General features: G+C 39.5%; 1 long non-coding RNA gene across 2 annotated transcripts in view; it reads right to left on the reverse strand.

Moving 5' to 3' along the window:
* The window catches only part of LOC113946428, a 185,562-nt gene that overhangs the window by 154,685 nt on the left and 6,712 nt on the right, over positions 1-24,165 (reverse strand). Inside the window, exon 1 of one of the 2 annotated variants that reach the window (XR_003527426.1) lies at positions 273-321. The exons of the other annotated variant lie outside the window; for it this stretch is intronic. This is a non-coding gene — a long non-coding RNA (uncharacterized LOC113946428). Of the gene's footprint in view, positions 1-272; positions 322-24,165 lie in introns of those variants that run through there. 2 annotated transcript variants of the gene reach the window in all.

Below are 24,165 nucleotides of genomic sequence, written 5' to 3' on the forward strand. Positions count from 1 at the left end.
ATACTTCCCCAAAAATTCAGTTTAGGGATGATTAAACATGATTATAAAACTTGACAGGAAAGATGGTGATAGGTGAAAGACATAAAATCTGGAAAAGCTGGATAATAATATTTCAATATCAACATCCTACTTTTACACACACACACACACACACACAAAACAAACTAGCTGACTTGAGGTTTTAATTTAATTTGAAGTCAATTTTCTTGGCTTTTTTCAACAATATCACTTTCCCTTACATTCCCTGAGGTTAGAGGTAGGAAAAAACCCACCTGATCAACAGTAGGGAAAGGCTCATTCCAGGACACACAGGGTTGGTTATCTGTCTCCTGCATGAAATACAGCACAACAATGGCTAACAAAATATTGCTGACTTATCTGATGCAAATGCTACAGGCAAGTTAGATATTTTAATACAACCTTCTTACTTGACAGCAGTTATTAATCCACTTCAGATGCAAATTTGACTTTTCTTAAGCCTGAACAGGAGTTCCTGGAGAGCATGATATGTACCTGGATTGAAAGTTATCAGGTTTACTTATATTAAAAATATATTTGTAATTGAAATGTTAGATTTAATATTAAACTTTTTATTAAGATGATCTGCTAATTGCCAAACTTCACCACCATAGTCAAAAATACAATGACAAGAATTTGGTGTTTCTTTTTCATGTATTATCCAGGAAATTTACAGAAATGAAACTAACCCAAAACTAATGGTGCCCATTGCCCTTCCAAGCTCAGTGCATTTGTTTTCTTGCAAGGACGTCAGCAGTATATTTAGCACCAGGGTGGAAATAGAGGAGGTTAGACTAAAAGACTCATATTACATATTGCAGGTCTCGTATTCCCACTCTTGTGACACTCCTGGATTCATGGCCTGCTCATTTTGTGGTTTCTTTTGAAGCATTTTGACAGACAATTTCTTGTCTGCCTAAAATTCAAAACCAGCTTTAGTAAGATATACTAGATGCACAGAGGAAGCCTCTCCCAGAAAATGATATTATTTTTGCAAAAGAAAGTGCAGGGGCAGGAGATATTTTTGCTTGTTTCTTTTGAAGTCCCAACAAGCAGATGAAGTAGCAAATGAAAGAGGAATTAACTGTATATACAATAAATGTGATTATCTCCGTTGCATACATTCAACTTAATTGAAATACAGAGTTAGTCTGTATGAGATCAGGTGAGGCCTTGGACACACACAGAGTTAAATATAGAGATGCTGTTGAGCTACTAAAAGATGAGCTATTGCTGCTGACCACAGAAAGCAAATTACAATTAAGTACACATCTTTCTGGGAAGTTTGCCAAGGAAACACCAGAGACAGGAGGCCATTACTGCTGGTTTGCCCATGCTAGGGAAAAATGGAGATCTAGTTGCTCTAACTCTTACCAACAGAGCAATTGCACTTAGAGTACAAAGCAAATCACTGCTAACAAGACAAATCGGGAAACGAGCTCTGAGAAAGAGCTGAAAGTACAGAAGCAGAAATGCTTCAGCTCTGCCTGTGTTACTAACTTAGCACTGCAGCAACTGCACCACTGCTGGTTGTTGCTGTAGCATGGTGTTATTTTTTGGACAAAACCAGTTTCACAGACCCTAAAGACAGAAAAGCATAATCAAAAATTTTAGATGTGCAGTTCATTTACAGTAGAAGAAACCAGGAATATTGAAGAAGCAAAAAAATGTTTGAGCAGCCTTTTGCTTTTGATAAGAGGGTACCAAGAAGAACTGCAACCATGGAGGTAGAGTGATAACAGTAGAACATAATCAAGAATATTCATATAGAGCTGAATTTCCTCAGCAGGCAAAGAAAAGGGACAAGTGACAACTCTGGCCACAGTGTAGACCATAATGTGAAAAAGATGAAAAGCATCTCAGCCTACCACTCCTTATATTGGACTCAGTATTGAGATTTATTCTACTAGAGGCTACAAATTGAGAGAACACTGAAGAACACTGGTAAAAGCTAATGGGAGCAAGAAGTCGGCATGTCCTACATTATTTCGTTATTTCTTTGTTTCCTTACAGAGGAACTGTCTGATCCAGCAAGAAACAGACTATTCTGACTTTCCATTCAAGTCAAGATAGCTTTAGAGCTTTTCTACAGGTCTTTGCTGGTAATATATGGTACTAGCATTTCTATAATTGAGATTCAGAGGAAACGTGGCTGTCACTGCAGCCAGAGGATGGTCAGCAACGTTGACGTATTCCTTCCATTTCAACTGTGGTGGCACCTAAGCAGAGGGGAACTCTTTGGCACCAATCTCTCACGTACCCTGGCAAGCAACTTATCTCTGCAAATGCATTCCTGACTGGGTAGTTTTGTTCTGGGTCCCCTCTCTACCATCCCGGTTGTTACCAGATCTCTCTTCTATAATTTCTCATTATCTTTTCAATAAAAGAAAAGTTACCATAAGTTAAACTCCCCTCTACACAATTCTTGAGTATATCTTTATGTCTGGATCAAAGAGCCTTTACTTTATTATTTTTTTTCTGCATGAGAAAAACCCCTTTTGGTGTGAAAAGAAAACACGGGGAGTTTCATCTTGCGTGATTTCCTGAGATCCTCAGTAAGCAAAGATCATTTATATTACTGTCTCTCACCATGTCTCAGCCTTTCACAGGGCCGGGCATCCAGGCTATATCTAACTATGGCTAATCCATAAACCTCCACAAGGAACAAAACAATACAGATGCAAAATTCCTATTTCAAGTATCATATTTCTATGTAAGTCCTTGTTTGTCATTTTTGCAGCGATGAGTTGGACCTATGGGTCTTTTCTTGAGAGATTTCCCTTTCCAGTTCCACCCTCCACCAGAACACTGGAGGCAGAACTTCACAGGGGTCTCTGGTGCAATGAAAGCAATGTTACAGGCATGCTACAGAAGCCAAACTCACTCATTCATTAGTCCAAAATCTTCCTTTAACTCAAATACTGTTTCATAATGAAAAAAAAGTTTAGGACCCAGAATTTACTTAACAACATAAACTAATATTTCCATGTGGTTTCTATGAACTCTCAATCCAGAAACAACATTCAAGTATTTAATTGCACAAAAGGCAACATCACCAACCTCTCACTCTGGGCGACCTGTATTAACAGTGAGTCTCAAATCACCTGCAAAAACAATACCATAGTGAAAAAATAATCAGCCTTAACCTTAGTGCACGTTTGTCTGTGTAGTATTATCACAGAGTTAGGAAATTTGAAACATCTCATAAATAAAGAAGGCATCAAAATAATTTTGAAGTACAGAAGGAAGTGAGAGTTTCACTACTCTTTGGCAGTAACATTTTCCATGAGTTCTTTCCCAGTCTGACCATGCACAAGGCTGCAGGACTGAAGCAGAAACTGATGCAAACATGCATGGGCACGTGCATGTGTCCAAGTTTATATGTACACACATATTTCTAAGTATATGCTAAGGAAAGAAAGGATGTAGGGAAGATTTTAAGAAAGCTTTTATGCAGGTCAAGCTTAAGGAAGTCAGGGACAACTGCTCTCAGTAAACTGATCTGAGATTAAGAAAAAAAGGAAATGGTCGCCTTTGATGAAGGAGTTTAGAATAGGTACAGCTGCATTGTGCAGGAACAGGAACTTGATAATAAAAACACTCTGATGTGGCATTTACCCCAAAACATCAGTGAGTAAAAATAAACACACATCCAAAGAGCTTAGGCTATTCTGGTGCTGTTGAAATCACTTTAGAGTATCCCAGCATCTGGGATGTGCTGGAAGTTAAGTTTCTCGTGATTATTTAGGGTTGCTGTAACCAGTTACTGGACATTTGTGTCTTTTAAGTAGTCGTATGTAACGTGAGTGGAAGGCAGCATCTATGAGCAACAAAGTTCTGCACTAGGAACCAGTTATTTAAGGAAAATTAGTGCCCTGAGCCACACACATTCTTTGTTGGGTTCATCTCTTTTTCTTATTAAGGTTGTTTCCATGGATTGCTACTGTCCTAAAGTCAGACTAACTGAAGTCCTCTTGTTCTCACTCATTTGGGCTACTTTTTTCCAGTCCAGTACAGCTGTCAGTCAGGGTGTGATCTCTTTGAGAGCAACAAATGAGTCAGATGCATAGTTCAACGGCCAGACACTTCAAGTCATAACAAGCCAGTGAAGCGAGCTAATTTTGCTTGCAAAAGAATTAGCCTTTATTAGCCACTAATACCACTTTTTGCCCTGCATAGCCCTTTAACCAGCTGCAGCTCCATTGACATCACATTTTGGAAAGATTACTAGTGGCACGTCTGGTTATGGAAAGCTTAGAGGGCTTCCTAGGCAGCTACCACTTATTAGGACATGAATGAACTTAATTTATCTGATGAGAATGAACTTAAGTTACCACACTGTAGGCATTCATATGGGATAAATCTTGTCATTCGGATGACAAATTCTATAAGACATTTTGGTCTGTGTCTAATTTTTATCATATGCTTATCACATGTGTAGGTATGTAGGATAAAGCATGCATATTAGTAACTTAAAAAATTGAGGTCAGAGCTGATGGAGAACATGTACAGAATTGCATACATACAAATATATTTATATATATTTGCATTTATGTCATCATATTTAGCCCTGGTTTTGGAGACAATTGTTGGTACTTTGTATTTTTCTATTTTCTCTGTTTCAGTAGATTTGAGGAGGGTTAATGGCCTAGCTGCACTCATTGACTCTCACTTCACAATGTTCTAAATTAATCACTAGGATTTACAAACCCTGCCTAAATCCAGTGTAATTACAATTTTTTCCTATGGAAGCGTGCAGTGATACCTTACAACTTTGTGATACTGCTGTAGGTCCAAAATCACAAATTAACCTGCTGATCTAGAGAACTAGACAAAAGATCAAATCTATTTTAATCAGCTGTGGCACTCCCTACACAAGAAAACAGTAGAAGCTCTAAAGATTCTACAGTGTTTGCCAGCTCAGTACAGGCAAACTCACTTGATTTCATTTCAAAGGGTTCAAAGTCCAAGTAAGGACCAAAATTATTTTTTATTCTGCATAGTGTTTAAAGAAACAAAGTCCAAGGAAGCTGCACAGGCTGCAATACTGTAAGAGAAAAGAGTTAAAAAAACAAACAAAAAATAATAATGTATTAAACAAACCGCTCACAAGTTTTTGTTTATCATAGTCTAGCTTTGAAGAAGAGGGAGAACAGCAAGTATTGTAGGTTCTCAGTCAAGCTAATTAGGTAGGGTACCCAAACCAGTCGCATTTTTTACTAACTATAACCATAAATGAGACTCACAAAGGCAACTGATGTCTAAAAGTTGTAAAAAGGCCAAGAAAGGAAAATAGGGAGATAACTTTAAGAGTTGCCTACCTCAAAAAAATCAGGGTGTGGGCCCTCACATACTGGGAACATTCTCAGTCACTGGAAGCAATAGTCCTGCTGTTTCACAAAGCACAGCAACACCATGCCTCTCCTACAGCAGCAAGAAGCCTTCTTACAGATGGACTACAGTTTCAGCCTCATGTGACCTCTCATATTTTAATTTTTTTTCTAATCTACTAAATAAGGATAATCTACTAAATAAGGAGTGGGTCCTGAAAGGATGTGTTCCTCCTGAATTATAACAGTAATAATGTACAGCAGTAATAACATGTTCTCATATAGCTAGGATGCTCAACACACTTTAAACCTAAACTGAGTAAAAAGAACAAAGAAGGTTGAATTGTTTCCGTTAATGTACCTGGTACGTTCTGTGAATCTGATGCATGGCAAGCAACATTTCTAACATCAACTTTTCATCATTTAGAAAAGGGTAAGGGATCAAACTGGAAATTCTGATGGGCATATTTCAGTGTGGAGCAGTTGAAACATGGAATCAAATTATGAATTAGGCTTCATGGGTAGGATGTATGAAAGCAAGCCCTTTATCACTAAAAGCATACCTGAGCAGAGGGAGCCAATCCAACCAGATTTCAGGCTGTGCCCACAATTAGGAGGGGTGTTCTCTCTCCTTCTGTCACGTGCCAGCATGGCTTTGATAAGAAAACTGTGGGTACATATCTTATCAGTGGTTGCAACAAAGAGAATTTGTCTTTTCCTTTCCTTCTGATCATATTCTACAAAGTCTACCATAATAGATTTTCAGCCTGGAAGTTATCAATGAATGCAGATGCAATCAACTTCCTTTTATGATTAGGCTGGACAAATTCCTACACAGTATATGAAAGGATAGCCCTATAGACATTTCTCTTGCATGGGAAAGGAAAGAATCCTGCAGACTAAATCCCAACCATCCCATGGAAATGCAATTTCTCTGCCCTCTTAGCAATACCAATTCTACTCATCAGTGCCACAAGCAACCTTTGCATTGTTACTTCACTTATAACCACAGAAATACCACAGGAATGCAGAGCTGGTCTTCTAACTAGCTAATTGCTTATGCCACCCAAAGTAAAGCTGAACGACATAACTGGCAGCTCTGCTGCTCATGTTACAGGTGCCACCCAGAGAAGGCAAGAAGGTGAAGAAAAAAGGTTGTGCAGGAAAAGCTGCAAGAAAATACCTACCTTTCCAGTTCCCCTTGCAAACAAACAATAGCTATTAAAGGTAAAACCTGCTTTGTACGGTATACAGAAAGAAAATAAACACTTTAGAAAGGACATCTGCTGCAGAGTAGCAGGAGAAAAGATTCCCATCAACCTCAGTGAAGCTAGCTAAGACCAGCACTGAAAAAGGAAAACAATCTTTTAGAAAAACCAAAACAGCACATAAACAAAACTAATAACATGGTTAAAACTATGGTGAAGACAAATAACACTTCCTATCAGTGCAACACACTTGCAATTGAGGGAAGCTGTAGAGAAGGGAAGGCACTCCAATATCATCCTCACAGAAAAGACTGATCCTGAGAATACATTTGCCATGTACTATGGTCAAAATAAGCGTCATCTGCACCATGTGATGCTGCCAGGCATACTGACAGTCTGTGTAAGTTTCTGGATTTGATGTACCAGGCATTGAGTTGCCATTGACACACATGGAAAGGACAAACCTGAAAAGAGGGATTATAATTTGCACATGAAACTTGGGTTAAATTTGTATAATGCTAAAAAGCAGGGTTAGCGTTTTGCTTTTATTTCTGCTCCCCCCAACCTCCTGAGCTCCTGCGACTAAAGAGAGAACAATGTCATATCTCACACAGAGCCACCATGGCATGAGACAGGGAGTCTGTGCTAAAATTTTATGGATATATGCTTCCAAATGAAATAAAAACTTCCCTAGTACTGCAGCCCTTCTGTTCCCAAGGCTTTCCCAATTTCTGGGGGTTATTGACAATTAAGGACTTATTTTACGAAATAACTAGAAAACTGCAGTGGTCTGGATCTGTCATAAACAGCCAGTCATAGTCTAAACTGGGACACTGCAGTGTTTGGCATCCAGGCAGTCTCAGAGCAGACTGGTTCCACAGCTGGGGCTGGAGCAACAAGGGGGATTTTGCAGTCCCATTATTTCCCACGCAGTCAGTTCCTGGCCACAAAAAACATGCAGTTATGCTTTAAGTAGGGATTTACTTGGGGAGATTGCAGTTATGAGAAATCTCTGTAGAGAGGGATCTTCACTACCACCTCCTCCAGGAAATGAGTGTTTGAAGTTATATGTCCCAAGTCATAATAACAGAGCAGTTTGGCTATGGGTTGCAAGGACATTTGGGGGACTTATCAGATTATAAAATACTGAAGTGTGCTGATTATTCAGCAAGTGCCCTCTCCAGTCTCCACAACCATCATCTCTGGCTTGTCAGACAGAAACTTCGAGTCATGAAATCAGACTGCTGACCAGTGAGCCACATGTGCTCGTCTCCAGCCAGTCAAACTGTACACCACAGCAGAGCTGGGCTGCAGCACTGGTGCCTCATTGCTTTAAGTGAGGCAAATTGGTCAGAGGCTGTTTATCAGTTCACCATGTATTATCTTGATGTTTATACGATGCAGGTTCTTTCATAAATTGTTCAGTGAGAGGTTTTGGCAATGGTTTCGTCTTACAAGGCTTCTTTTTATATCCTCTACTGCCTTTTCCAGGCCCTATACACCCATTCCTTGCAACTATTAATAAAGTAGCCCTCCCTCCAGCTGTCAGACCAAGCTTTTCAGTCTGTTTTTAAGCTATTGTCTTACTTCTAACAATTAAGACTTCACAGCTTACTCTTTTTTTTTTCCTTGAATCCAAAGCGCATTTTTAAAGGAGCTGTAGCAGCTGACATCTTGTTCTAAAAATAGGCAATCAAAAAGCCAGAACCTATACAAATGATTCCAGGACTTTTTCTAATTCAACACAAGTATTTCTTTTACATTAAGTTTCTTCAGTAACACAACTGTACTTCTTTGTCTTAGCATGAAAAATTTGAGGGGAAAGTTAACTCTAAGCCAACTATCCTGACAACACCTATGCTCATGGTGTCCTTTTAGAAAGCGTGTCCTCTTGCTGCTCTTGCATTGGGTAGATTCACCCACACAATAGACAGAAACAGAATACATAGGTTATGCATGCTTTATAATATATATTCTGTAGCTATTACACCTCTTCCACATATGGTACAGTCAGCACTGATCTCACCACCATCTTACCAGAAGACCACATCTAAACCTTAGGTAAAGCTCTACAGTAATTAGGAGGTTAAGGAAGAGAGGTAGAGAGGCAGGGAGATGTCACCATTCAACTTTGCTTCCTTTAGCCTGGACCACAGCCAGGTTCCAGCACAGCAGTACCCAAATCTGCTCACCTTGATCCAACAAACCAAAGATCAGACACTGAGATGATGAAGAGTGAACAAGGATTTTGATTGCATCCATTTTTTCTTCTTTTGTTTTTCTGTGTCATGTTGACACACCACACAGACAACTTAGTTTTAGAGGACACACGTTCTGCACTCCTTTCAAGGCACCCTATTCCAAAACTACTCAGGTTTTGACCCTTAAAAAATAGAGGTGTTCAAAATAAACAATCACTTTGCATATCTTAGCCTATGTTTCAGAAGGGAATGATTCTAGTCACGTGCACAACAACCTTCAAACTACACAAATATGAAGCATTAGAACAATAAAACTGCAACAGGCAATATGGACACAAAAAACTCAGTATGATGCAGCAGCTAAGATCACGTAGTTCTCACTCATTTGTTTAAATTGTAATTGATCCCTACTTGGCTTGTTAGTCCCCACCACGACCAGAACCCCATTGACTTTCTGCTCCTTGAAAAGCAACCCAAACCACATCTCTTATACCATGAAGTTTAAAATATGTGCAGTCAGAGCAAAAATCTATGTTATGTTTTACCTTACTGAATGCCTAGAATGAAGGAGTCCCACATTTCGCTTATTCTCTGCTGCCATTTCCAACTCAGTCTTTCAGAGGTGTTGTTACCTCTGCAGTTCTGGTGTCATTTTTTATTTCAAGAGAACATAAAGCTGTTCAAAAGGTATATACTTGATTAGTTATATTCTTTTGTCTAAGCATACTCATTCACAAAATCAAAATGCACGGCCAGAAGTAACAGGAAGCATCAGTTCTTGAACAATAAAACCACTGAAAGAAAAAGTTTTACAAGCCAGCTCTGGTGAACAGACCACAATGGAAAAGCTGTTAGATTAAACTATTTTCATTGTCTAGGGTGGAAAAAGGATGAAAGAAAGAAAAAAACTAATCCTTGTAAAAAATTATCATAATTAAAACTGAAAACATATAGGTATTTACCCCTATAAAATACTTTGGTATTCAACATTTTTTTCCTGACCTGGGATGATTAAGTAAATATCAACTATTTTTGTTTTTTGGGGTATTTTAAAAGAATTTCCAATAAAAAATAAACCTCTGGGGTTATTTTGGGGAGACATTCCAGTTTTCAGTATTCACAAACTAAAAAATATTGTTTCAATTTGCTGGGATCTTTTCCTATTTCATTTCTCATCAGGCCTACAGGAGTGACCGTCTGCATCCTTCATCCTCTTCTATGGGCTAATGACTGCCATAATGTACCAAGTTGTTCAAAGAGAACTATGATTCTGCTGCTTAGTGGCAAATACCAGTTGGCAAGCAATCTCAGATCAGCAAAGAGACGAGAAACAGTAGGTATGATAACTATAAATTGACTAAAGAAATGCACCACAAAAGGGAAATACACAATTTATTCAAAACTAAATAGTCTTAAAATGGAAGACTTCATTTTCCTTTCTAAAAGAAAAATTAAAGAGCACAATGTTAAAAAAAATAATTCCTTTTCTTCTGATAACATGTTAATTTTTCAGAAGTTGCTTTATAATGTCATCATGATGGCAGATTCCCACCCTGTCCAGATTTGTCCTTTTCAATTCCTGCAATTTGATACTCCCTAAAAGATAATTCTGTCATCAAAATTACCTTCAACTATAAGGCAAAAAGCAGGTTAGGGCACAAATGGTAAAGAAGCTATAGTAATATTTTCTTCAGGTCTCTTCAGGAAACTATCTGTGTTAGGGTTAATATGCAAAGCTTAGGTTTCTGAAATGCTATTGCACTACAGTGAGGTAGGTCAGTTTGCTAGTTAAAACAAACAGAACCGGCCAAAACATCCACTGACTTCTTCTCCAAGCTCTGCCACTGACCTGCTGTAGTCTTGGAGAACCCATTTTGACTAAATTTGAAAGGTCTAATAGGATATATATTTTCTTCCATAAGATGCGTTAAGATGTAACTCAAGTCTATGTAATACTATAGAAATCCACAGTCAGAAACGGACTAGGAAAACTGAGAATGGAAACAAATTTGATGCTGTTGTCTAACCCTCTGTTTGATTAAATAACATACCCTTCCTCTTGCAGCTGAATTGAACGGTTCTTGCTCCATGCTGTAGGAGTTTTATCACACTGGAATTGCTTTTCTCCAGCATGACTTGACATTATTTTGTTTTTAAACTTTTTTTCAATAGAAACATAAAACAATCTCATGGGAGAAGTCTTCAAAAAAATATTCCTGTTGGGTTTTCTCAGGTATTTTCTTCCTACAGACCAGATGCTGTACTTCTCAACATAACACAGGAACTGAGGAGAACAAGAGGAGACAGCTTACACTCGCAAATGTCCACGGTTGTCTCACACAACCTGGAGGCCTGTCTAGGCTCAGGGCCACTGTCTTTTATACTCAGACAAAAATGCTACTTGAATATGGGCAAGAAACAAGTTTCACAAGCCCAAACCACAGATTGCATGCTTGCCTTTACCATACAATACACCCCGGGTTGAAATCTGGGAGACACCATTTGGGAGAGGCCACAGTGTCACTTCCAAAGCACAAGCTGTGTTGTCCACAGGCGAAAGGAAAGCAGGGTCTCAGTGCCAGGGTACAAAAGGAGTCTGTATGCATGAGAGCTCTCATCACTGGCAGGCTCTAGGACTTGCAAAGTCAGAGCAACGAAGCCCAAAATACATATATATGCAGAACGAGACACGGACTTTCCACCCTGATGAAAGCACAATGAGGAAAATCTTTCCGACAGATTCACAGCTGGTTTCGATCTACAGCCTAAGCATATCTAATGGGACGCTTTTATCAGAGAAGCTCTCATAGGGTTCTGGCTGCTACTGAGGGCAGTTTGCCACTGTGCAGACCCCTCAACAAGAGTCAGAGAGGACACTGTGTACTCCCTACACGAACTGAGGCATGGGGTAATAGAGACCATCTGCTACAAATTCTGGCCCTACTTGCACCTTTATTAAACCAGTCCAGCTCCTAAAATCTTACTGCAGCTAATGTGGCTGTCCTATGAAAGTATCAGAAGAATGCAAGATACACCTCTCAAGGATCCTATTTCTTTTTACATCGCTCTCAGAGGTAAATTAAAGGATTCTACCCATGTGAACAGAGAAAGTAACACCTGGTCTCAAACTCTCCTGGGTGAAACCCTGGCTTCTCTAGAGGCAGGAGGTTTTTCTGTAAGAAGAGTTTAAGAGAAGCTACCACTCTCAGTAAAAGCAAGACCTTTACCTTCTACACACTGCTTAGTAAAAGAAAAAAAGTTCAAAACACCTCATCCATTTATGAAAATTTGCATGCTAGGAACTTGTTGAGAAGTTATTGTGTGCATGTCATGCAGTAAGTAAAAAGTACTTCAAATATATATTACTTTATTTTTCCCGAGTGGTTCACTGATTTGTCCTGGGACAATAGAAGTTTACAGAAAGGGGGACATGTCTGTGATTAAGGCTTCTTTCAGCTCTTCTTCCTACAGATACCCCGTGGATATTGCTGTATTCTCCAGAACCTAAGCTTCCACTTAAAAAACAATGAAGTTTCTAGCCCATCTGGGTTTGCGGAAGCAGAATGTAAACAGATGTACTGTTGTCTTATTTTAGAAGCTATAGCAAGCCAGACTGAAACAATAGCACTAAGAAATGTCAACTGCTTCCATTCATCTCAGTGGGGTGGGGTGTTAACTTTGAAGCCTAATTGTGACCACTTTAAAGTCAGCCTTTTAACCATTTCACTGCTATAACCACACCAGAAACTCCAAAGTAATGAACTTACCCAGCCTCTGTATTTCTATGCATTACTCTGAGACCTTCCATTCACTTAAAAAGGACACTGCATTACAATCGAGTTAGTTTGAATATTCTTTTACTTAAGAAGTTAGCTGAATTGTTGGCTACTGTCTTTCAAAATTAGGGTTAAAAGAAAGTCAAGGGTGAAAGGTTAGCTTCATTGTTGTTGCTCTCAAAAGTGCAACACGTGGAATTTCATGCTTTTTGCTTTGATCAGGGTGCCTGGATTGCAGTTCATTTCAATAAAGTGACAAACAGCTACATACAAAACTGAAAATAATGACTATTCAAATAACACGGCACAATCAATCAGGCGTAAAAAAAAGAAATCCTAATAATGTGGTAAAATAAATTTGCAAGAAAAAAAAAGGGGGCGAGAAAGGGGAAAAGGATCATCATTTTCAGGAACTTATGACAGCCATTACCTTAAATCCAAGGTATATTGGGTCTGATTCTGAGCCTACAGAGAAGTTATCCTTCTAAAGTTTTTTTCCATCCCATTTCCAAGAAGCTGATGCTTTATCAGTGGTAACTCTGAAGTCTGCATGTAAATTTTCCTCTGGAACCACACAGTTGAAGACTAGAAGCTCTACACACACAGTTTTGTAAATATGACTTCACATGCTGTGAGTACTCACTGAAAATTATTAGGGTGAGCTACTCTAGCTTATCTTTCTGATCATCCAGAATCCCACCAACATGCAGGTGGAGTTTGAGTCATAGAAGTCATGGTCCTGTAGGGCATGATGGAGATACCTGGCTGGGTTTGGTGAGGCTGTTTGCCACACACCTACTGTCTCTCTGCTCAAACAGCCCTTCTGCCCACCTTCACTGCAGGACCTCTCTGTAGTGCCTGCCATTGTGTCTGCCACAGGTCATGGCTGACACAAGACTGCTGCTGAACAATGTATGTGCTGCATTGGTACTTTTTGCCAGCTTCCACTTCTATGCTTACTCCTGCACTGATGATATAGCCAAGCCCTTTTACTTGTCATTTTCTTCCTAATAGAACACATATTAGGCTGAGAAGTCAAAACCAACATCACTACTGCACTACTCTAGCCATCATTATTATATCCATGTTAGGTGCCTTAACTAGATAATCCTGACATGTCTCAAGATGCCCTCACTGCAGCTATAACCACCAGCTCAGTAGAAGTAAAACAGGAAGGGCAATACCATCCAAGTCAGCTACATGACAGAGCTATGGGAATGGCATTTCCCAGGAAAAGATCTTGAACAAACAACTGGGACAAGAGTAACCTCTCTAGGTCATGGAGCAGCAACTGGAAGAAAGCAAGGTGGAAGAATGTGCATAACCCATCCTATATCTACTGTAAAATAAGTCCTTGAGCGCACATTCACGCTCCTGAATAAAAGAGAGGTCTTGAACTGGTGTAAGAGTGCCTACGTGTGGTAAAGGAATAGGGTTATTTTGGTAGGAGGGGGAAATTTTCCTGTCTATACAAAAAGGTGTTTGTACAAACAAAGCCCTAATTCAAGCAGTTCAGGTTCTTTCACCTCCTGCAACAGACAATACTCTTACGTTGTTATTAGTAAGTTATGAATGCACAATCCGTCCATGTGTAACTTCCACTCTTAGCTGGGCATTAGGGTGTTTGGAATTTGCCCTTACTAATAAAATCACCAGATCCACACCTCTGTGTTATCAAATGTCAATGTTTCCTAAATCTTGATCTTTAAACTGTAACATAGGATTTGTAAAACGTTCATGACAGAAAGCTGGAAGTAAACCTCTGCTTTCACTTAAAAGCTTGCAAGCACTGGCTTCACACATAAAAGGCCTGGTATGGAAAGACAGACAAACACCTTCATTTTCTATTAACTTCAATCAGCTGCAGCAAGGTGATCAGTTCTCTGCAGAAGGTGCTGAGTAAAATCAAATATAAATTCACAGAAGTGTCTGAATGCTGTTGAACATGTTTTCTGCAGATGCTTAGAGGTGTAGAACAAAGGCAGCTGAAAACAGACTTGGTAAGTTTATAGTTTTACTTTATCACTGTATTTAATTCCCATTCAGCATCTATAAGGCACCACACACTTGTTATAGAAAAAATAAACAGCCTCATAAAAACTAGACTTGCCACTCTTTGCTTTGCCTCCCATCCCTCTTCTTTTCTACTGCTAACAAGTAAAACAACCCCCTGACAGCTGGATGTACAGAAGTCTATGCCGGCAGTGTCCGGGTCCAGAGCAACACTGCCGGCTGGAATGCTGACGCTGGCAGGGCTGCCACTGCGTTTACTTAACACTCATTTCTCTCAGTCTGCTTCAGACCAGAAATGCAGGCAATGAAAACCTATTCAGCCTTTGAGAATCTCGGCCGTAGCGGTTAGCAGAGCAGGGTCTTTGCAGGTACGTGAAAGAGGCATTCAGAAGACACTCCCATTCAAGGGAGGTAGAAAGAGAGCCTCCAGCTGTCTCTGGTTACCTTTCATTGGCATGAAAAGAGGGAGGCGGGAGGGGCAAGGTTTCAGGACAAATGAAAAACAAGCTTTCTAAGATTCGCTGTTCAATCTGAAAACAAAAGCTCCGTGAATTTAAGCTAAAAGATCTTGGTTCCATTTCTTTCAGTTTAGTAATTTATTATAGAGAAGAGAATGAAAAGGCTGTTTCAAGTAGTGGATTAAACTTTATCCTGAAACAGAAGTAGAGCGGAAAAAAATATACATTATGAATTCAGCTAGTTTCTTGGGCAAATAAAGAGCAAATTGGCAAACACACGAGAAAGTGTACCATAGTAGTAGGTATCCAAGGATCTTTGGTTGAAAACATTTACATCATGATGATAGCTGGATAAAGCAGCTGTCACAGAAGGATTATTAAGTAGAGGGTATAATCCGTAAACAATCGCCACCCAAATTAAACCAAGATCTGTTGAGATGGAGGAGAAATGCCTCATTTCAGAAGGCAGCCCAATGGCTGCAGTCAGCCCAGTCCTGCCTTCCACAGGAAGCCAGCCCAGGACAAGGTGAGGATGTAAAGGGCACTGGCAGGAGTGTCACTCCCTGGAAAGCCACCAGCAGCTGTGGAGGAGGCATGCTGGCCAGCAAATACCCCTGCCCTTCTCAGCCCACAGGAGCAGGCAGCCTGCAAAGCCCTGCACTGTCCCAACCTTGCTGCAACCTGAACAAAACCCAATTTTGTTAAGTCTTGCATGACATGGGAGACTCTTCCCCAGGTATGGTAGATGCCCAGATTAATTCTGAGGTCGCTCCATGCAGCACTTTAGGAGAGAAGATGGATGGGCCAAAGCTTTCTCACAAGCATTAGAAAACCCAGTGCCCCCCATGAGACCACGGGCAATTTGTCCACCACTCAGCCGTGCTACATAGGGGGGCACAGTAGGGGGACCCCAGGATGACTCCAGGCACTCATCCTGCAGGCTGTAGCACAGCATGGCACTCTATAGCAAGGGTCAGCGCACTTGCTCGTGAGGGGTGAGAAGTCCCAGGACATCATCAAGTCTGAGTCCTTCCCGTTACATGAGGACGGTGTAGAGTTCCTGCTCCACAGGATCTTTTAAAGAAATGTCAGGTCTTCCACTGCAGAAATGAAGACCATGCAAGTACGGATTTAATTCCTACTAATATGTTCAACAGCGAGTTTAACAATTTAACAGATTATGTCAATGCAAAAAGATAACCGTAACACCTATTATTTACACACTTCTCTACACAAACCTATTATTATTCTATAGAGGTATAGAAATATTACCCAATCAGTCACCTGAGGACACATGGCCAAAGTCTTGGCTTCTTGATGAACTGCAGAAGTCTTAAAGTGTGACCACACACTCCAAAGTTTGTTGCATTGAATCTAGGCAACACAAATTTAGCTACAGTTGTGTAAATACCTTGAGATAACTCAGAGCACTTTATAAATTTAGGTGGCCTTCATGACACCTAAATGTAAGTGGGTTTGTGAGACCTGAAAAAACGATGTATACTAAGTCAGGGGCGAATTTAATAATTTTTCAAAGACCAGTGATTTATATCTAGGTTATATATTTTTGCTACAGTTTTAATTTCATGCCAGCATGTCTCTTAGAGGTAAGCTAGCCAGAGAGCAAACTATCCAGTCGAAGCAATGATCTGGATAGCATGCTAGCTATCACCTTGATACACAATGAGACAGAAAAACAGAAAGGATTTATTTGGAATTCATTTGGCAGTACTGCAGGATTTTCTGCAAGGGAAAATATCCAGGAGTTTATGTAATTCCTCAGTTCTTTGAAGAGGTAAAATGGATAATTTAGAAAAAGTTCTTAGAAACATTTAAGAAGAAAAATATTTTACTCATTAAAGTAACTTTTTTTTTCTAGATCATTCTTTTAGTCACTTAACATATCTTAAAGCAAACATGAACTGCCAAATATTTTAATCAGACTACTTCTGATCTGTAATCTCTCTGATACAGATCATGTCTCAATAAATCATTTCACAGCCTAGAAGAACCATTAGGAGCAAACTACAGCATTTGCAGACATACTATAAAGTAACTTGGCATTCTTTTAGGTCATACAAGAGGATAGGAACAATGGTCAAAATTCAGTGTTGCTATCTGAATATTTAAAAATTGGTGGGTAAGGACTTGATTCCAGACATTTGTCAGTAAATGTTACTGAAGCTGACCTTAAAAGCTAACATTAAATGTTGTAAGAGACTATGACAATGTGTGTTCCTACAAAAACCTGACTCAAACCAACAGAAGTCATCCCACTGATGTGAATAGGATTTGGTCAAAGCCTGATGCTCAGTGGTGTAAAATGGAGAGAGAAAAGGTCAGAAGCAACAGAATTTTAATCTCTTAGGGTCAATGGCTGGATTTATTATTTTGTCTCAGATCTTCTTGCAAGACACCAAATACATTTTGGACACTACATTAAGCAGAGATAAATAAATTAATATTAGTCTTACTTTCCTTAAAAGAGCTCTTACTGGCACCATCCCTTCATCTCTTCTCAGGTTTTATGTTGGTGGTAAATCTTGCAGGTGGTAAGATAAATGCCTTAGCAGACATCTGCTAAACATAATGCAGTTTTATTCTGCTATTAAAACTGCACTTTTCCCAATGTTTTTCACGGCATTCATTTTCCATGTAACGTGCTGCTTCACTAGTGTCCCAATATGTATGTCCCCATCAGTAAAAGCCCATTTTCCACCCTGGTCATCTTTGCCCTGACTCCTCACTTGCAGAGTCCTTCTGGTACTTGAGCAAGCTACATTTCCCTTTCTGTTTTAACTATTATAGTCAATTGTATATCAGCCCTTTGTAGAGAATGGACACTGCACCTCCACCTGAGCTCCCATCCATGTAAACATTGGTAGAGTGTTTAGGAAATTCTTCTGGTTCACATTTCTGTTACTGTGCCAAGTTCAGTTCTGTCATGCATTACTCATGTCCTCCTGTTTTCTTCTTGATCACATGCTCTTTCCTTCTTCTCCTCACCCGCCCCACCTCCCAGAGCAGAAAAAGGAGCTGGGGACAGCCAGAGCCTCTCCACAGTATGCTCCAAATCCAGTCCTACACTACCACAATAGCCCTAGCATCAACTTAGAAGTCCTAACCATTTCTGGGGAAAGCCTACTGCTCACAAAACACATTGGCTCAAGAGAGAAGTAGCAGTCTTTGAAGGGATTTAGCTGTCTTCAAAACGTAATATTTTTGCCTATTTATACATATGAACAGCTGCGCTCCTGTTCAAGAAGGCAGAAGAACAAACAGAAGGCTTTCCAGGAGTGGCCTTCAACAAAAACCCAAAACTGACTTAAGAGGCTTAAACCACACAGAAAGACTCTTCCCATCCAAGAACTGGAATGATGAAAAAGTCCTTATGATGATATTATTTGCTAGTGAATGGATCCAAGTTCTGTGTGACTCGCAAAGTGTAGCAGTAAACACAAGAAATGTCAGCATCTTACTTGCAGGAAATATCAAATGAAAAATTTAGTATTAAATATGATTAGAAAACACCAAAGAATTTGAAAGATTTGCTTCAGATGTCATCGTCATTAACTACTGATTGCACAGGAAACTCACATGCTAGGAATGTTTTATAATCTGGTTCTAAAGGCTTGAAATAATGAAATAAAGCAAGTTATCATCAATCGCATTGCATATACCCTGAGCAATAGTATTTACCCACCATGAGATGGTGAGTATTTAGGGAATTTTTGGTAAATATTTCACTAACTCACTTAAGGGTATTTCTATTAGAAGGAACCCTTGAAAAGGAGACAGTTTAGAAGAGTTTTAGAATAGCATGCAAAGGTAGTTGCAACAGAGGCACAGGAATAGAGATTAATGAACAAGATTAATGAAAATTTAGATATAATCACCTGTTTATCTGTATGTCTGCAGTTTCCTTTGGTTCAGAATTTAGGCTTACAAGAACACGTAGTATCTGTCAAGCCAGATATAACCACCAAATGCTCTTCTTTATTCCTTCTCCTCTTTTTCTGTATTTGAATGCTAGGTTGTACATGAATAGAAAACTATTACTATGTTCTTACAAGTCTCGGGAAAAAAGTGTTTCCCAATTTGGAGAAATCCTTTTATCTGGACACATTTACAGTTCGCCACTACAATCCAGCGCAAATATGGTACTTATACTTTAAGCTGCTGCCACTGCCTCACAAAGCAAACTGAAACTAATTTTGTACACAATTTTGACTCCTATGAAGTAAACATAAGTTACACAAAGAATTCCCTTCCCACCGCTGAGAGAGAATGCCCTACAAACTCACACTACACAAAACCAGAACAAAACGTTTTGGAGGAGGAAGCAACAGTTACAGCATAACTCTTTGATGCTGCAGGGGGAAGAAGGCATAACTTAACTTGTTCAAAGCACTTGTATTGAACACTTCATTCTTATCACTTATTCCATGTAACAAACCTCATCTATTTGATCTTTATTTGGATAAGTAACTTTGATGACCTTCAGGTCACTAAAGTGTTTCCACCTTCTATCAGTCATTATGCAGACTGAGGATTATAAAATTTTATGAAGTCCCTGGGAAGGCGTTTTCCTTACAAGTTTTAAAAAAAAGCCGAAGTACTTAATTTTTCAAAGAAGGTGCAGTGAACTTTCATCAAGACTTTGTCTACTTTCAAGTGTTGTGGCTTTTTTTCTGCAAGGTGATACTAGCATGATCAGCTTCTGGAAAAACAGCTAAAAATGCTGTGAATGCATAATATAAAGTAGGTAACATGGAGGAAGTCAGACAATTGAGCTGCCCATGGGATTCTACACCATTTTATAGACATGTATGTTACAACTAGCAACCAGATATAGAGGTCTGTATTGGTTTCTACTATATTGTTGTCCAAAATTACACTAGAAGATAAAAAGACTGTACTTCACAGCTGTGAAGTACAGTTGGATGGGGCTTCAGAAAAATAACTCCAGTTTCATATCTCAGTTGGGTCATGCTCACACTACAAGAATGAACAATTTGAGTCAGCTGAACTGGACTTGTATAAACAAGACCTGATAAAGTTTAAGTTTTGTCCTAGAATTTACAATATTCATCTGCAGCTTTTTCTAAGAATTTCCTGTTCCTCGAAATTATGAATCTTTCATGAACTCGTAATGGAAGATTGGGTGATTGAAATTAATTCCTTTGTCCAGATTAGAACTTAATTAGCTTGGTTTCAAACACTGAGTTGGCTATTAAATGTACTAAAAGTATGCTACTCTAAACACTAATTATACAATTTGTAAATTCTTCTAGGACATTTCAGTGTGTTTATATGCCCTGTTGACAAAGTAGTTTAATTTAATAGCCCCAGTCAAGACTAAGCCTAAAGGTAATACATGTTGATGTGATCGGTCTCTCTGTTCCTTAATGAACATACAATTCAGTGCAATGTAGCTAACACAATGCAATCAGTTCTGTCAAGTGATTTGGGCCAACAAATCACAAACTAGGGAGAAGGTCTACAGGTAGAAGGCCCAAACCCAACCATTCCTTTCAATACCATCCCACACTTCTGACTAGTGTTTCCAAAAAAAAAAAATCTCCAATCCCCATTTCACCCAAAACAACAAAATTTAATAAAATATCACTATGAGAGGATGACATGAATGCAGTAATCCATCTATCATTAACACACCTACCAGACTGTCTAAGCAGAATCTCACTTCTTTCTGTTGTCCAGAGTAGCACTTTTAGCAAAATTATTATGCATTGATTTTCTAGGGGGGGAAAAACCCACAAAGCAGAAAGTAAATGCCAAAGAAAAGTATATCCACATTTAAACTAAGCAGTCTTGCTTCCTATATTATTTAAATCTAGACCATAATCTCTCAGGTTTCCCTAAAACTTCTGGGGGCAAAGAAGCACTTAGGGGGAAACAAATGTTAGAAACAGATACCCTGATCTAGAGGTAAGAAGAGGAAAAGTGAGGATATATCTCAGAGGCTCTTCTATTTCCTGTTGCCACTATAGGAAAGGACAAGAACTGAGACAGTTCCTGTCTGCTGTTGGTTGGCTTTGTATATTCCCTGGTGTTTCACTGCTTCAGTCTCAGGCTCAGCAAGAGTTTTCTCACCCAAGCTCTTGTATCATTTATTAGCAGTAAGACCAGGAAGAGGTAGCTCAGCAGCAGCAAGGCAGCTCTCTTCTCTCTGTGGGAGAGAAGATGAAGAATACAATGAGATGTCAAAAAAAAAAAAGAATTTCAAGCCACCTGTACATCCAGAGTGAGAAAATCTGTGCGAGGGATAAGTGGACATTTTTTACCCTAACAGAATAAGCAGATTTTCTAAATTGAAACCCTTCTAACAGTGCCATAGTTGATATTGCTGCGTTGAAAGAATGAGACTGTGAAATCTGCCTGTTGCCATTTCTGAGAACCCTCCTGCAAATGGCCCATGCCTATGTTAGCTCCCTCTTTCAGATGGTGGCAGTGGGTGGCTGTGTGCAACCTGCCTATTGGAGTGGTCTCTGCAATGACCTAGCTCCTTAGAATGTGCTAGTGGGTTAGAGCAGAGAAGACCATGCCCCAAATGGAGGTATTTCCAGGCACAGCTTAACTAATTACTGTCACACAACACTACGGTCTTTTTAAACTACCATACTATACCTTCCTCTTTCAGGAGACAGTCAAAAGTGACCAGCAATCCTTTTACCAACAAGAGGTGTTTGCAAGGGAAACTAGAGGTGTTCACTCTATTGAGCTCAGGAATCAGCTGCAGGTTTTTTGGGGGTTACCTGAGAAGCAAGTACACCTCCATATTGTCAAAACAGACATACACCCTAGAATGAACTCCCTATATCTTCTTCTAATTTTGTTTTATAGAGTTTTGTGGTAATAATCCTTAAAAATTCTCAAGATCTAACACACACGTGCGCATTACAAACAGCCTCTCACCAGCTATATTTGCATTCATTGTTACTCCTTAACCTGAAACCTCAGGTTTAAATAACTGTCAGCTGATATTATCGGTGTTTGGTTTATGAGTCATTCAGCCAGCACGATTGGCCAAGGAAGAAAACAGCACCTTTATAAACATGCCCTAATTTTTCTGCTACCATGGGGAGCAGGAAAAGCAGAGTGAGGGCACAGGAAGGATTTGCAACCTGAACAAAAATATATGTTCCAGCCCAGAGTTCTACCTGTTAGGCACATATAAACTCATAAATCAAATGATGAAGAGAACAGCAGGAAAACAGCTCTGGGACTTTAGACCAAATATTTTGGTACAGTTTCAAGTTTCAGCAAGAAACTTTCTGCTAACTTACTTCCTACTTGAATTTGCTCCTTCACACAAACCCCGGATTTCTCTACGTTTTTTTTTCTTTTCTTGCCTTCAGTGAGGCAAATTTGAAAAGAAGGAAGGGGGAGAGAAATCATTGGTCGGGATTTGGTTTTATACAAAGAGAGGTCATGTAAAAAGGAAATGTCTGCCCTCCCACACACATGTGCTAAGGACAGTTTTGCTAAAATTAGCCACTGGTGGAAAAGCAGAGAATCAAGTTGTTCTCATGAGTCTTTCCCCTTTTCAGCAAAGTTCCCCAGCGTCCGAAAGCTCAGCAGGTTCAGCCTTGCCCGGTGCTGAGCACCTCGTCTGGCCACCAGGTCCAACAAAAGCAGCAGAGAGCAAGGCCAGTCTCACTCAGATTGCACAAATATGCCCAGATTGGAATCATCTGGGATGCATTAGACTGGGAAATCTCTTGTCTTTGCTAGCATACCTACTTTTTATTCAGGGCAAGTGTTGTTGTAACAAGATTTATACACTAGACTGCACTGATAAAATTGTCAGAATCTTGGTTGGTCGCTCTTATCTCAGTACTTAAATTAAATATTCCTATGAAAATTAGCCTTGACTTTCGTTGCACAAAGCAAATCAAAAACCATTTGTTTTGTTTAAAGTGGTGAATTTTAGATATCAAAATAAAACATACGTAGGGGAGTGGAAAATTTTGTACTATGGCACTAGGTGATTCATTATGTTTTATCTGTGCTACAAAATCACTCTCAAGGGTGTTGTATTCTCTGTAAATTGTAATAGCATCTAAACCTGATCACAACTTCAACAGTAACAGACCAAAACCAGTACACAAATACTGACTTCCTATCTTGTGTTCAAATCCTGCTAGCAACTGTTCAAGTACAGGCATATTAAACTTAAAAATGCTTTTCTTATCTCCATCCTTTATTCAGAGGCATGGACCCTTACATACACCTTTGTGATACCTGGTTAATGTTCAGGGCTTCAGCCTCTTTCTTGTATTTTCCAGTACTTCCTTGCTTCAGCCAAAATAAAACCATAGGCAGCACTGCATTACTCAGATTTTTGCCAGAAACAAAAAACAGTCCCAGAAAGTTGTCTAGTCCCTCTGTGTGGTCATCAGGAGCAGGCAGACCCTTCCCAGGGGCACTCATTTCCACCACCCCCACCTCTCCAAATTAACACACATGGGATGAATTGTCCTCTAGACGTGCTTATTTAGCCTCATTGACTACAGCCACGGCTTAGGTGACTAGATGTATTGCTCAAAATAGGCAAGATGAATCTGTTACTGAAACCTAAGCCTCGGGGGAAAAAAACAAGAAAGAAAAAAATCACCTTCAATAAGAACATGGATGCCTTTTCCTTTAAAAGCCCTTCTCTGAGGCTCCTGTAGGATCACGTGGCCACTGGGCATTCTGCAACTTCCCTGTCTTGCAGTTATTTCTGGTGTAGGTCTAGGTGTGATTGTTGACCTTTTGGAGACCTCTTTGTGTTAAGCAACACAGCTTGCTCACTCTTTTCACAAAACACACAGGAGATTGAACAAAGCAGGAAAGTGAAAGCAATAGCAACATTCCATCAGGCAGGGAAAGAGTTAAAGATATGAGGATCAGGAAAGGAGTTTTTCTTTAGGAAAGACATCTTTCTTTAGAAAAGACTTCTTTACTCATGCGGTTTCAGTCGCTTATTAAAAAAGGATTTATATTTCTGAAGTAAGGATCTATACTTCCTCCCTCTGCTGAAGCTATATGTTTCTCTGCCAGACTGTGATGAAAAGGGCCCACCCTTGCCCATCGCAAGCCAACACTGAAGTCATCCTATTATTCTTTTTCACCTGGCACACATGTTGAGGCTTCTC

The sequence above is a fragment of the Corapipo altera genome, unplaced genomic scaffold (assembly GCF_003945725.1).
Source record: "Corapipo altera isolate COAL_440 unplaced genomic scaffold, ASM394572v1 48b, whole genome shotgun sequence".
Taxonomy (NCBI): Eukaryota; Metazoa; Chordata; class Aves; order Passeriformes; family Pipridae; genus Corapipo; species Corapipo altera.